The sequence below is a fragment of the Mauremys mutica genome, chromosome 5 (assembly GCF_020497125.1).
Source record: "Mauremys mutica isolate MM-2020 ecotype Southern chromosome 5, ASM2049712v1, whole genome shotgun sequence".
Lineage (NCBI taxonomy): Eukaryota > Metazoa > Chordata > Testudines > Geoemydidae > Mauremys > Mauremys mutica.
This window is the reverse complement of record NC_059076.1, coordinates 93,150,162-93,162,676: the sequence shown is the minus strand read 5'-3', so window position 1 is coordinate 93,162,676 and position 12,515 is coordinate 93,150,162. Positions and strand designations below refer to the sequence as shown.

At 44.2% G+C, this 12,515-nt stretch overlaps 1 protein-coding gene across 3 annotated transcripts in view; it reads right to left on the bottom strand.

Moving 5' to 3' along the window:
- The window catches only part of LNX1 (ligand of numb-protein X 1), a 287,249-nt gene that overhangs the window by 231,448 nt on the left and 43,286 nt on the right, over window positions 1–12,515 (bottom strand). For 2 of the 3 annotated variants that reach the window (XM_045018142.1, XM_045018147.1), the window contains exon 1: window positions 160–492. The exons of the other annotated variant lie outside the window; for it this stretch is intronic. The gene's annotated coding sequence lies outside the window, so the exon portion shown is untranslated. Of the gene's footprint in view, window positions 1–159; window positions 493–12,515 lie in introns of those variants that run through there. 3 annotated transcript variants of the gene reach the window in all.

Sequence of the window (12,515 nt, the reverse complement as noted above, 5' to 3'; positions counted from 1 at the left end):
AGACAGGATACCTGTAGCATAGCTATTTTAAGGAGAATTTTACTGCAAAATAGTAGCTTTAGTTGCATTTCTTCAGTGGGATTAAAAGTATTATCTTGATGTGCCATTACAGCTACCCTCAAACATATGCAATGCAATAGTATCACAGGGTCCACTCACCACAAGTAGCACTTCCTGCTGGCCATCCTGGGGATTAGTTCTTCTAGCTTGCACTCTCCCTCTGGTGTTGGCTTCTCCCATCTTGTCTCACTCTGCTGCCCTGCTCATACTGGGCCTACAGCTTCCTCTCTGAGCCAGGACACTAAAGTCCTCCACTTCTGAGAAATTCAAAGTCTTTCCAGACCCACTGGCTGGTGCCTCTAACTCCCTGGCCACTTCCCAGTGGCTGGTAGGGGCACACAGGCCCACCCTCTACATTGGGTTCCAGCCCAGGCAGTGACTGCAACCTACTTCCCTGCAGCAGTAGGGTTACTCTCTCTGCAGCCAACTACCTATTCCTGCACAGGTGAGACAGTCCTTAATTAGCTGCCTCCATTCTAAATCTCCCCTGCTTGCAGCCTAATTAGCAGATTGGGCCCACCTGGTCTAATTCAGCTCTTGCGGGGCTAGTGTTGGGAGTCCAACTCAAACAGTCAGAATAGATTTAAGAGCATTAGCTGATGTATTAGCTGCAGCAATTCAAAAATCTGAAGTTTGGCAACACTGTTAAGTGTATGAATTAAGAATAGAAGTCTTTCAGTCCACAGATATTATACACACCTCTCAAATACAAATATGCCAGTAACCAGCAATGATATATATTAAAAAAAGATAGTAAATTACCTCTGCAAAGTAGCAAAAACTCTGAAAAAGACTTACAAGGGATACAGATTAACCTGAAAATCAATCAATATGTAAAAAATGAGTTGAGCAGTTTCAGGTAGTATACCTGTTTCTGAGTTCCCTGCCAAGTTCTGTGGTTGTACAACCACATCTTCATATTTTTTTTAAAAAGAAACTCTCTCCTCTGTTGTGTGTGAAAGACACACAAGTAAGGAAAACTTACTAACAGAGTGACTATTTGGGAAAACAGTAATGCTGCCTATACACACAGGGTGAAATCCTGGGCCACCTAAAAAATTCAAAGCTCCCATTAACTTCAGTGGAACCAGCATTTCAATCAGAGTGTTTCCAAATGCACAAAATAAACAACCTTTTAAAAAAAAATAGTGTAAAAATGTTTCTTTGATCGCCTTCAATTATAGAAATCTCAGGCCAAATCCTGGGCCATGTTCAGTGCTGAAAATAAGTACTCTCTCTGCTTATTACAAAATTCAGAATTAGTATGGGAGGGTCTCAATGCACCTTACAAATGTGGGTTTTACCCCCATTTTACAGGTGATGTGACTAAGGATAGGGAGGGTAAGTGAGTTGACCAAGAGTAAATAGAAAGTCAATGGCAGAGTTGGGAAGAGAACTCAGATTTCCAGACTTCCAATTTCCTGCTCTGATAATTAAACCAGGCTACAATCTTGATTCTTTAAAATGCCATCTGCCCTGTGGGAAAGGGGTTCCTTTTTCACAGGAACTCACTGATTTTCAGAAGTTCCCCCTGCAGAGCAGGTGAAATTTTAAAGGGCCAGGACTGTACCTTGTAGTACTTTGGCAGCTCTAAGTATTTTCTTCCTGTTCAGGAGGGCTGTTGGCAGGTTTAGCAAACCTGCAGCCTGTTATGTCTTTAATCTTGGGCTTTTTGCCATAGCTCTTCCAGGAGCTGAATGTATGTTCCTGTTTAATAATATTTGTCTTTTTCCATTTGGAATGGAGAAGATTTGTTGTCCTGTAAGGAAGCAAAAGTGCTCTGGCTCATTGGATTGGTCTTTTGATACAGACAAGGAAAAGAGTGTTATTGTAACTCTGACAGACAGAAACAAAGCTTCAACACACACAAGAGACATACAATTCCTGGGTCACACACAGGATCTGTTTACAAAAAGGCCATGGATCAATAATTCTCCAGTGCCTGGAGAATGCACCCTCAAGCACAGACTGTGGTTTCTTTTTGCAATAAATCTTTGGGCACTGCACTATATGGAAGAATAAACAGATTTTAAAATATTAAGGACTCATGTATGCTTTGTAGGCACAGCCCATAGTAAGGAGTGGTGCAAAACCATTCCACTGAATCCTGCCATAGAGTTCCCAGTGCACAGATTCCATCTGTCCACTCCAGTGCACAGATTCCATCTGTCCACTTCAGTGCTCCATTCAAGGGATGCAGCTTCCTTCCTTCACACCATGCCTATTCAGTTCCATGTACTGGCCTGGGGGTGGGGAAGTACTGAGGGGAGAAGTACCTATGCTCACTGGTATTGTGCATGTCCCTTACTCCATCTGCAAGAGGAAGGAGGGGAGCTCCATGAATCTCCCCCTCTTCCCAGTATTGCCAGACCCTGCCATTCAAAGACCATGCGTCAGACCTCTAAAATCATGACATTTTAAATAATAAACTGAGTTCTTTTTATTTGCCTTCTGATTTTGACTTTTTAGGGGTCAGATTTTTCAAGCTTTTTTCCCCATGTTGCCGGCACAGAGTGCCCGAGGACAGCAACAGTGGTTCGTTGCCCAGTGTGCTTCGCTCCAATAAACACACCAAGGTGGAGAAGCAGACAGAGTTTATTTGAGATCTCAAAGCGGGATGCTCGGAGACAGACACGTCTCAAATCAAGCACACAGCTACAAGCAGCTTTTTCTCTTTTTATACATAACTTTAACTAAGCCTCTTCTATCCCCCCCCCCACTCCCCACCTTTCATTCCCATGTAGCAGATACACTTTGCAATAGCAATTACATTAAGCAGTTAAGTCATACTTGGCATCTAACAATTTAGCTCATTAGTAACTCTTCTGTGAACCGTTATCTTGTCTTACTTTCTTTGATCTGTTATTTTGCCCCTTAGCCAGGAGCAAGCAGGCCTCATTATAGCAGGCCTCATTATTACCTTCTGGTACAGGTGTTGCAACTGATAACTATTCTCTGTTGCTGGCCTGTTAGGTCGATTAAAGTTCAAACATGGACGGGCTTTGATTAGACATGGAATAACTTTGGTTCATTCAGGCCTAGTGCAGAAAGGCTTCATTGACACTTGTGGTCTTCCACCCTCCCGAGTTACCTAGATTTATGCCTAGTGACACCAACACCCACAACCATGAAAGGCCAGAACTTGCACTGGAAAAAAAATAAAATAAGAGGAGGAGAGTTTCACATGATTCCAGGAGCTGGAGCTTTAAGGAACACACTGAATATCACAAGACCTGTGATAAAATTGCAAGAGTTGGCAACACCCCACTTCACAAACCCTGAACAGCCAGGCAGGCTTTGTACCTAAATCACTGAAGTCAGACACAGCCAGCAGGAAGGACCTGAACAGATTAGGATAAAACACAAACGCACGCACACACACATACACATACGTTTTAAAGCCATACTTAGAAGGCAACAACTGATCCTTCTTTTTCAGTAATTAAGGTTACCAGATATTAAAACAAGTTGATCTACACTGTATGAATTGAAACAGCTTCAGAACCTGTTTTCCTTTTGGACTTCCTGATTCAGGAGAGTCACACTACATTGTGGACAGCCAAAGAAAGAAGTGTCATAGTAGCGTTGGAATATTTGCATGATCTAGCAAACTAGTTATAGAGAACAGCAAGGGTAAACAAAATACAGGCTAGAACGACCATACATGAATTAGAGGAGACATTTCAGCTCTGAGGCTTTCCCTGAGCATCCAGTCACACTGTGCCAGTCATGTCACCTTATGTTATTTGACACGTCACACAATGTGACTGATACAGCCTGAGAGAACACACACAATATTAATGCAACTGTGCTTCCAGCAAATGAGAAAGATCAGTTCCCCCCTGCCCATGCTTAGTATGTTAAGGTATAAGGGGGGGAAATGTTTTATCTATATTATGTCCTGCTACCTAAAGAGCTATTTAGTTGTTTACTATCCAAGCCTTTTTGCCATTAACACAACAGGTTAGGTATTTGCTTCCATATTTGAAACAAAACAATAGGAACTGCTCTTTCATGCAAGTGATACACAATAGCCACTAAATGAAACATTCTGTTGACTGAATTGCAAAATCATTGGACAAAATGAAGAGTGTAGACATGCTATATCTAAACTTAAGTTTGTTACGATGGCTCATGGAATATTGCTTGAAAAATTGACTAATGTCTGTCTAGCCTTCAAACCAGAAAACGAATATTTTCATTTTGGCCCGGAAAAAAAAAAAAAAGAGATTTCAAATCTAGGAGGCATCACAAGTAACAGCTTGGGACCTAAAAAATTAGTGGCTATGCAGGGGTGAGCAGAAGTCATACGTTACTGGACCCTCAGAACTCAGATGACTATATATACACACAAAATTACTCACTGTAACCACTATCAAAGTGAATGCAGTGCCATTACTCTCATAAGCTTAAGACATAAAGACACTATAACAGAGTTCATCTTAACACTTAGTGATTTATTGATCAATATCCCTGTTTTCATTGTTATAAACAAAAATACTTTGTGATAGTAATAAAACCTGTGAAAATGCTACCCCCACTAAATAATATTACAACAGCACATACAATTCTACAGATATGAGTTGGCTACAAGCCATTTTGCTTTGTTGAGCATTGCTTTAGGAAATATAAATGCTCTTTTAGTTCACTGTGTATATGTATGATAGCATCACCTACCAGCCCTGCCTTAGTATTAAGGTTGCCCAGCACTTCCAATTATAAGACCCTGTTTTCAGTTTCTTGTAAATTTGCCAAATTTCAACTGTTTGCACTGAAATTCTCCCTGCTGAGTGTCTCCCTCAGGGTGAATTTTTTGGGGTGATATCAGCCAAAATGGCTGAGCGATTTCCCAGAAAATGCATAGGGGACAATACACTGTTTTGCCCATGTTAAAAATTCTGGCAAACTTTTGAGAAACTCTAGCACCCCAACATTTTGGCAAAGGGACTTGAAATTTGGCAGAGGGTGGCCTCTGCATTTTCCTGTGAAAATCTACCCAAGTTAGAAGCCTTTGAAAAATTACAGTTTGCACATGCTCGGTGGAGACTTGCTGGAGCTTTGCAGCTAGATTCCCCAAGTATTCCTTCTGCACTCAGCATCCTTCAGCCCAGGGCTGAATGGGACTTGAGGTACAACTGCCTCTCTCAACTGGTCACCAGAGCAGGGATACTGTCTCTCCTGTGCTCTCAATACACTCCCAGCTGGGCTCAGGCAGTATGAAGGAGTAAGCTGCTTAATTCAAATGCAAAGAAGAAGAAGTGGCAGACCTGTGGATGGAGGGGACAGTAGACTGGGACAAGGAGCCAGAGGTGGGACTGGAGGCTGGCTTGGGGGGATGAGGGGAAACTGGGACTAGGAAACAATGGAGTAGGGGGAAGGGGTGGGAGACAGACCTGACAAGGAGCCTCAGTGCAGGGGGAGAACTGGGATTGGCTGGGCAAAGAGACTGGGACAAGGAGCCTGTTGGGCCACTGAGATTGTACAGGAACCCAGGGGTGGGAGACTAGGAGCCAGTGGGGATGTGCAATGTGCGCTGAGGGGTGACTCAAGGAAAGGGGGAAGAGACGGATCAGACAAGGAGCTGAGAGAAGGGAAGCTGGGACTGCCTCAAAGACTGGGGGGAAAGGAGCCTGGGGGAATGGGAATGGCTGGGCTGAGGAGACCAAAAGAGGAGACTAGGACTGGCTGGGCAAGGATGTTGGGACTGTCTAGGAGAGGAGAATGGGATTAGGAGGAGGAGCTGCAGGTGGGGAAAAGACAGGATTGGGATAGGTTGGAGCAGAAGGGGTCACGGTGTGGGTTGGGGGAGTGGGAAGAAAAATCTGTGCCCACTGCAGCACTCCCCTCCCAAGTCTGGAATGGAATTGAACATGCCCCAGTCTTACCATTCCTCTGCTCTTAGCAGATATCTGTGAAACCCACTGGGCAAGTGTCACATACCACTCTAGTGCTGGTCCATGGAGCAGGCAACCTACTGTTAGTATCAGTCTGTTAGCTCAAGTAGCAAAGGTCTGTGTGATGGATTTAACGGTTTCAACCCTCTTGATAAGCCATGTGGATATCGATATGATGCCACATGAAGAAATTTCTGTTTTTTCAGTTTGCTTTTTTAAAAAAGCCATAGGAAATTATATACAAAAACTAGATCCAAGAGATGTACTCCTCCATATTGGTGACAGGGCAGGGCCAGTCTCCTGTCAGACATAATCTGGGAATGCACAACTCCTGCTTTTCTGCATGAACATTGTCAATAGCATCAATTTTGTGTTGTATGAAAGATTCGCAAACTGTTGTACAGTGACAACCAACTAGGAAACAGTTCCAGGGTGAAATACAGGTCTTCAGAGGCATGCTAACAACACAAAGCCTAATTCTTAGTCTGTGAAAGACCACACAACAACTTCAAATACTGATCACTTTAAGGAATTGCCAGGTTTGAAAAAATTGCTTATATTAGATTATCTATTTAGAAGGCAAAAATATATACAATCAAATTTGGCAACAGCTTACTAATGTGTTTGTTGGTTAAATATACAAAAGGAAAAAGAATATTTGTATTGTTCCTTGGTCCTTTGAATCATTTCCGGTTTCATAGGTTAAGGAAAATTAATCTGAAGAAATACCCAAAGATTTCATTACTTCCTTATATAGTAACAGGGGCGAAGAGTCAATTATTATTTCATGTAATAGTTTGTCTGGCTTGTTATACCTTGTGTATTATCAGTTCTCTTTGTGCTGTCCGTATTTTGCAACCAACTTGCACCATATGTATGCAATAGTTAATTTAAATTCTGATCCTCCAATATGCTGAGTACCCTCAACTCACCCTCTCAAGTCACTGGATTGAGGGCATTTAGCACTTGGCAGAAGGAGACCCTTACTTCTGCCATGTTTTGAAACTTCCAGGTTTTCATATTGACAAAGGGTAAAACTTTCAAAAGTGCCTGGGGGCTGAATCCACAAAGGGGACTGGGCTCAGCATTGTAACACCAACTTTAGGCACCCTGCTGTCAGATGGAATCCACAGCCCTGGGTAAGGCACAAAGGCTCCCTATCCAATGCCTGGGGAGAATTAGACGTCGGAGAATGGGATTCACAAGAGCCGACAAGCTGAGCAGGGAGCTGCCTAAATTTGCCAATAGGAGAGGAGTGTGACCGAAACCCCTGACCCTCAAAGGGACTTTGCATTGCAGACATACCCTATTAAAAACCTGCGGCTGGCCCATGCCAGCTGAGTTGGGCTCGCAGGGCTCAGGCTAAGGGGCTGTTTAACTGCAGTGTAGATATGTGGGCTCTGGCTGGAGCCCAAGCTATGGGACCCTCCCAGCTTGCAGAGTCCTACAGCCTGGGCTCAGGCTGGAGCCCAAACATATACACCTCCAATTAAACAGACCCTCAGCCCAAGGCCTGCGACCCTGAGTCAGCTGGTACAGGCCAGCCGTGAGCATCTAATTGCAGTGCAGACATACCCTCAGGTGCTAAGTCTGGATTGAAGGAAGATGCCTAGCTCCCTTTGGGATCAATAGCCATGAACCCTCTCCCGGAGTTGGGCTCCCAAGCTCTCACATAGGAGGAAGAGGAAGTAACCCCCATAACCCTTAGCCCAATTGTCAGTACTCACCCAAGATGTTGGGGATCCAGGTTCAAATCCCCACCTCTGCCTGATTTGGAGTAAGGATCAACATTTTCCACTTTTCAGAATTATGCCCTAACCATTGGGCAATGGGGTACATCTAGCTTAATCTTTCCTGTTCAAACTCTTCCACTTTGTATAAATAATTAGTTATTGGAACAAAGACTTGAACTTAGGGCATCCACCACTGAAGTGAGAGACCAGATCCCTGGGCTAGAGAGTCATTTTTCATTCAGTCTCTGTGACCCAGTGACTATTGATTTCTACCCAGTGGAACAGCTTGAACAGTAGAGCACCACTTAGATGCTTTTAAAATTTGTACCCAAAGTCTCAAATTGTTTAAGTCTTATGACTAGGGCAAGTGGTTTATCACAGCAAGCTACATAATGATTCATGGTCTGGTCATGGAAAGAAAAATATTTAAAAAATCATGAATTTATAATAAAAAAGTCTCACAGGTCACATTGTTTTAATCAAAGTTAAATGTTTGTTGCACAACAAAGGAAATTAACAGTTCTAAAATATTTTAAACAGCTCCGACTGGTGCTGCCAGGGTAGCCTCACTGCCGCAGCAGTACAGAAAGCCAAAAATCAAGAAGAAAGTGGGACAGTACTGACGCAGCCTCCTTCAGTAAAAATGCGTGTTAAGTTAGTTATAAAAGCTCAGTGATTCCTCCAGTGCACTCCAACAATTAGTAGTAGTGGATGAAGATGAAATCACATTACAGCACTAGTCCTAATTATGAAAGCCTTGGCTCTCCCTCAGCCTCCCAGAATGCCCCTCAGGCAACTCTCAAGGTTCTTTGTGGAGCTAGTCCAGCTGTCTACCACTGCATCTACTTGCTCACACAACAAAGCCCCAAAACTCAGATATTTTTTAAAGTTAACATGTAATTTGCATTATCCATGACTCCCATAAAAAGGCAGCCTTACTGTCACAGCGCACTGAGCAAAGGAACAGTGTGTCTACATTAGAGATGTGCCCCAGCCAACAGCAAGACTGAAATACCCCTGAGTTTTGGGAAAATTCAGATGAGCTCAGAGCTTGGTGGTTCTGAACATGGCTAACCTACGGGTATGTTTGGCACCAATCCCTGAAATGAACTTTGTGGCTCAGTACAATCTCTTGCACTTACCAGCAGCAGATCTCAAAGTGCTTCACAAAAGGAGGTAAGTATCACTATCCCCATATTGCATATGGGCAAGACCCTACTTAACTGGCGATACTGTGGAAATTGCAGATCCCGCAATATTTGGTTTCTACCACTATTTTTATTTTAATCAGCTTATTTTACACAGTCATATTCCCCCCCACACACATTTTGGGGTTTGCAACACACACTCCCCACCCCAGCCATTAGTACAGTAGAACTCCATTTATCCAAACTGACCACAGCTGACCTCGGGCCGTCGGTCCCTGTGCGCCACAGGGCCCGGGCCGTCGGTCCCACACACAGGTTAGTGTAATAGAGTTGCAGCACAATGTCTGGTTATCAAAAAAATTAGCAGTTACAATATAATACTTGAGTGTTCATATTGTGCCAGCAAATTTTTCTTAAACAAATGGGTCTTTTGGCTTTTCCAAATTACTGCAATTAATGAAAAGGTCCATTATTACTTTTCCAGGTCTTGTTCATAACTCAGCTACAAGTATGTGACAAGAATCCTGCGATTCAAGTTGGGCCTTACCTATGAGGATTCTGAGGCACAGAAAGGAGATAACCCAGCAGGCCAGTGGCAGGGCTAGGAAGAGAAGCTGCTACTTCAGAGTCATGCTCCAGTGCTTTATCCACTAGACCACACTGCCTCCCTGTAAATACCATCTCTCGGCTGTTAATGCTCTGTTTCTTTAACCTGAATACTCTGACACAGCCAGTGAAGTGGGTGCTCACAGGAAGGTTGTAAGTGACTGTAGAAAGTTCCAGTTTTCTAAGCATTTTTAGTGGACCACTTGTGAGTTTCTTGCCACTTTTCAATAGCTAATCAGGGCACTATCCTCTTTTAAGAACACTTGTACTTATAGCTACTTAAAATGGCATTAAATTGTGGCATTATATAGCCACATCCTCTATACATACAAGGCCTTTCTTCCTAAGTGCATTTGCAGTGCCAGGTTGTCACAACATATGGTACATCTTCTGATCAGACCGACCATGCACAGCCACATTTTCTGGAAGCAAGCTGTGCACCCCGGAGTATGCCAGAGATCAATTTGCATAGAAACTCAGGGCAAATAAACATTTTCAAGGTTAGATGGCTAACCTTAGACTCCTAAATTCATATTTAGATACCTACATTAGAATTTAGAAACCTACACATTTCGGAACTAAGTTTAGGCAGTCTTTTTTTTTTTTAAATTCCACCATAAGTCTTCTACAAAGCTATCTATTACTATGTGTTGCTTCTCTGAAAATCTTAAAATATTTTCCTTAATAAGTTAAACTCTTATTTGGAATTAGCAATAAATCCTTCACAGTTAATAAATACTATGGAGATGAGAACTCTGGAAATACAGAAGATACATTTAATTGATTAGATATGTCGGGGGAAATCCTGGCCCCATTGAAGTCAATGGGAGTTTTGCCATTAATTTCAGGGAGTAAAGAAATCAGGATTACACCCATAAATAAGCAAGCAGATAGGTCATGAAAAGCCTGATTTCCCTCCTCTCCCCCACCCCCACCGCTCATTGCCAAGTGCTGAAAGTATCAGATACCTTATACCATAATAAATTATGTATTTGTTGAAAGCAATATCTCAGTAAATGGAATAATTGTCTTAGGAGTTATTCATAGACCTGTCATGGGGTGCACTACTCACTGCTGGAGAACCTCCTTCTGGCCCCTTCTGGGGATTAGCTCTGCCAGGCTGGTGCCCCTTCCTGCAATTGCACTCCACCACTCTCTGTCTCGCTCTCTTGGGATTCAACTTGCTCCTGCTTCATGGCTTGGCCTTCTGGCCAGGTCACTGTGGTTTTCCCCTTCTGGGGAAATCACATGCATCTAAAGTTTTTCCAGACCGACTGACCCAGGCAGTCTTCTCTGTCACTGTCCCCTTAACAGTGCTACTTCTCCACTGACTAGTTAGGGAAACCCAGGCCCACCATCTACTCAGGGTTCCAGCCCAGGGACCCTCCAACTATTAGATCTGCACAATTCTAAACCTTACTGCTGTGTCCACAGGCTATTTCCTCCCTTGCCTTCTCACCTGACAGTGACTATGGCACACGCACCCACCTGCCTGCTCATGCTCTCTCTCTGCAGCCCCCTTCTCCTCTCAGCTACTGGGCTTTATACAGGCCACTCCTGTTCAGCTGCACTTCCTCTTTAATTAACCCTCATTATTCCCTAGTTCCTCCTCCAGGTGCATTCTAGGTGGTTAATTGGCCCACCCAGCCACCTGAACCCCTTCAGGCCTTGGCAAAGCTCTGGTATTTGTTATGGAGTTAGGGGAAACTTTGCAATAGTCTGTATTTTTTAAACGTGCATCTTTGTAACTTAATCTGGAGTTGAGGCCCTCCTGTTCAGATGGTGCATGGGTGCACTTGTGTGCAAGTGTATGCATGAGTAAAGGCTCTCCTGGATTTTCAAGGTTCTGCCTCTTTTTGGTACCAACACAATCTATACTACATGTGCCTTGTGTATTCCCCTAGCTATTCTAGAGGAACCTGTGCATGATGTGAAAGAAGGTCTAAGATATCATTTTTACTGCCATCTTGAATTATGGTATAGAATATCAAATTTAAGATACTTGTCCCTCCCTTGTGAAGATTCCTGTCGCCTCTTGTGCTCTCTGCTCTGTCAGAGCATGTTGACGGTCTCCCTAGTGCTCTCAATGCTCCCCCTGCTCCCAAGGCAGCATGGAGGAAGAAAGAAGATTCAGACCTGGGGGGGAAGGAAGGAATGGAATGGTAGAGGGAGCAAATTGGGATGAAGAGACTGGGACTCTGGAGGAGCTATAGGGGACCTGGGAGCCGGTTGGGGGGGGTGGGGAAACTGAGATCAGAGCTGGGGAGACTGGGACTGGCTGGGCAAGGAGACTATGAGGAGGCTGGAGCAGAGACTCTGGGATATTACTGAAGCAAATGGCTTAGTACTTTTAAAAAAAAAACAAGATTACAGATGTTTCTGTGGGTACGTCTACACTACGGGACTATTCCGAATTTGCATAAACCGGTTTTGTAAAACAGATTTTATAAAATCGAGTGCGCGCGGCCACACTAAACACATTAAATCGGTGGTGTGCGTCCATGGTCCGAGGCTAGCGTCGATTTCTGGAGCGTTGCACTGTGGGTAGCTATCCCGTAGCTATCCCATAGTTCCCGCAGCCTCCCCCGCCCCTTGGCATTTCCGGGTTGAGATCCCAGTGCCTGATGGGGCAAAAATCATTTTCGCGGGTGGTTCTGGGTACAGCCTCACCCCTCCCTCCCTCCCTGACAGCGGCAGACAACCGTTTCGCGCCTTTTTTGCTTGGTGAACCGTGCAGACGCCATAGCACAGCAAGTATGGACCCTGCTCAGCTCCATACCGCAATCGTGGATGTTTTAAACACCTCGCGCACTCTCGTGCAGTATATGCTGAACCAGGACCTTCGAACCGAGGCGAGTAAGAGGCGGATACGGCAGCGCGGCGATGACAGTGATGAGGACGTGGACACAGAATTATCTCAAACCGCGGGCCCCGGCGCTTTGGAGATCCTGATGGTAATGGGGCAGATTCTATCCATTGAACGCCGATTTTGGGCCCGGGAAACAAGCACTGACTGGTGGGACCGCATTGTGTTGCAGGTGTGGGACGATTCCCAGTGGCTGCGAAACTTTCGC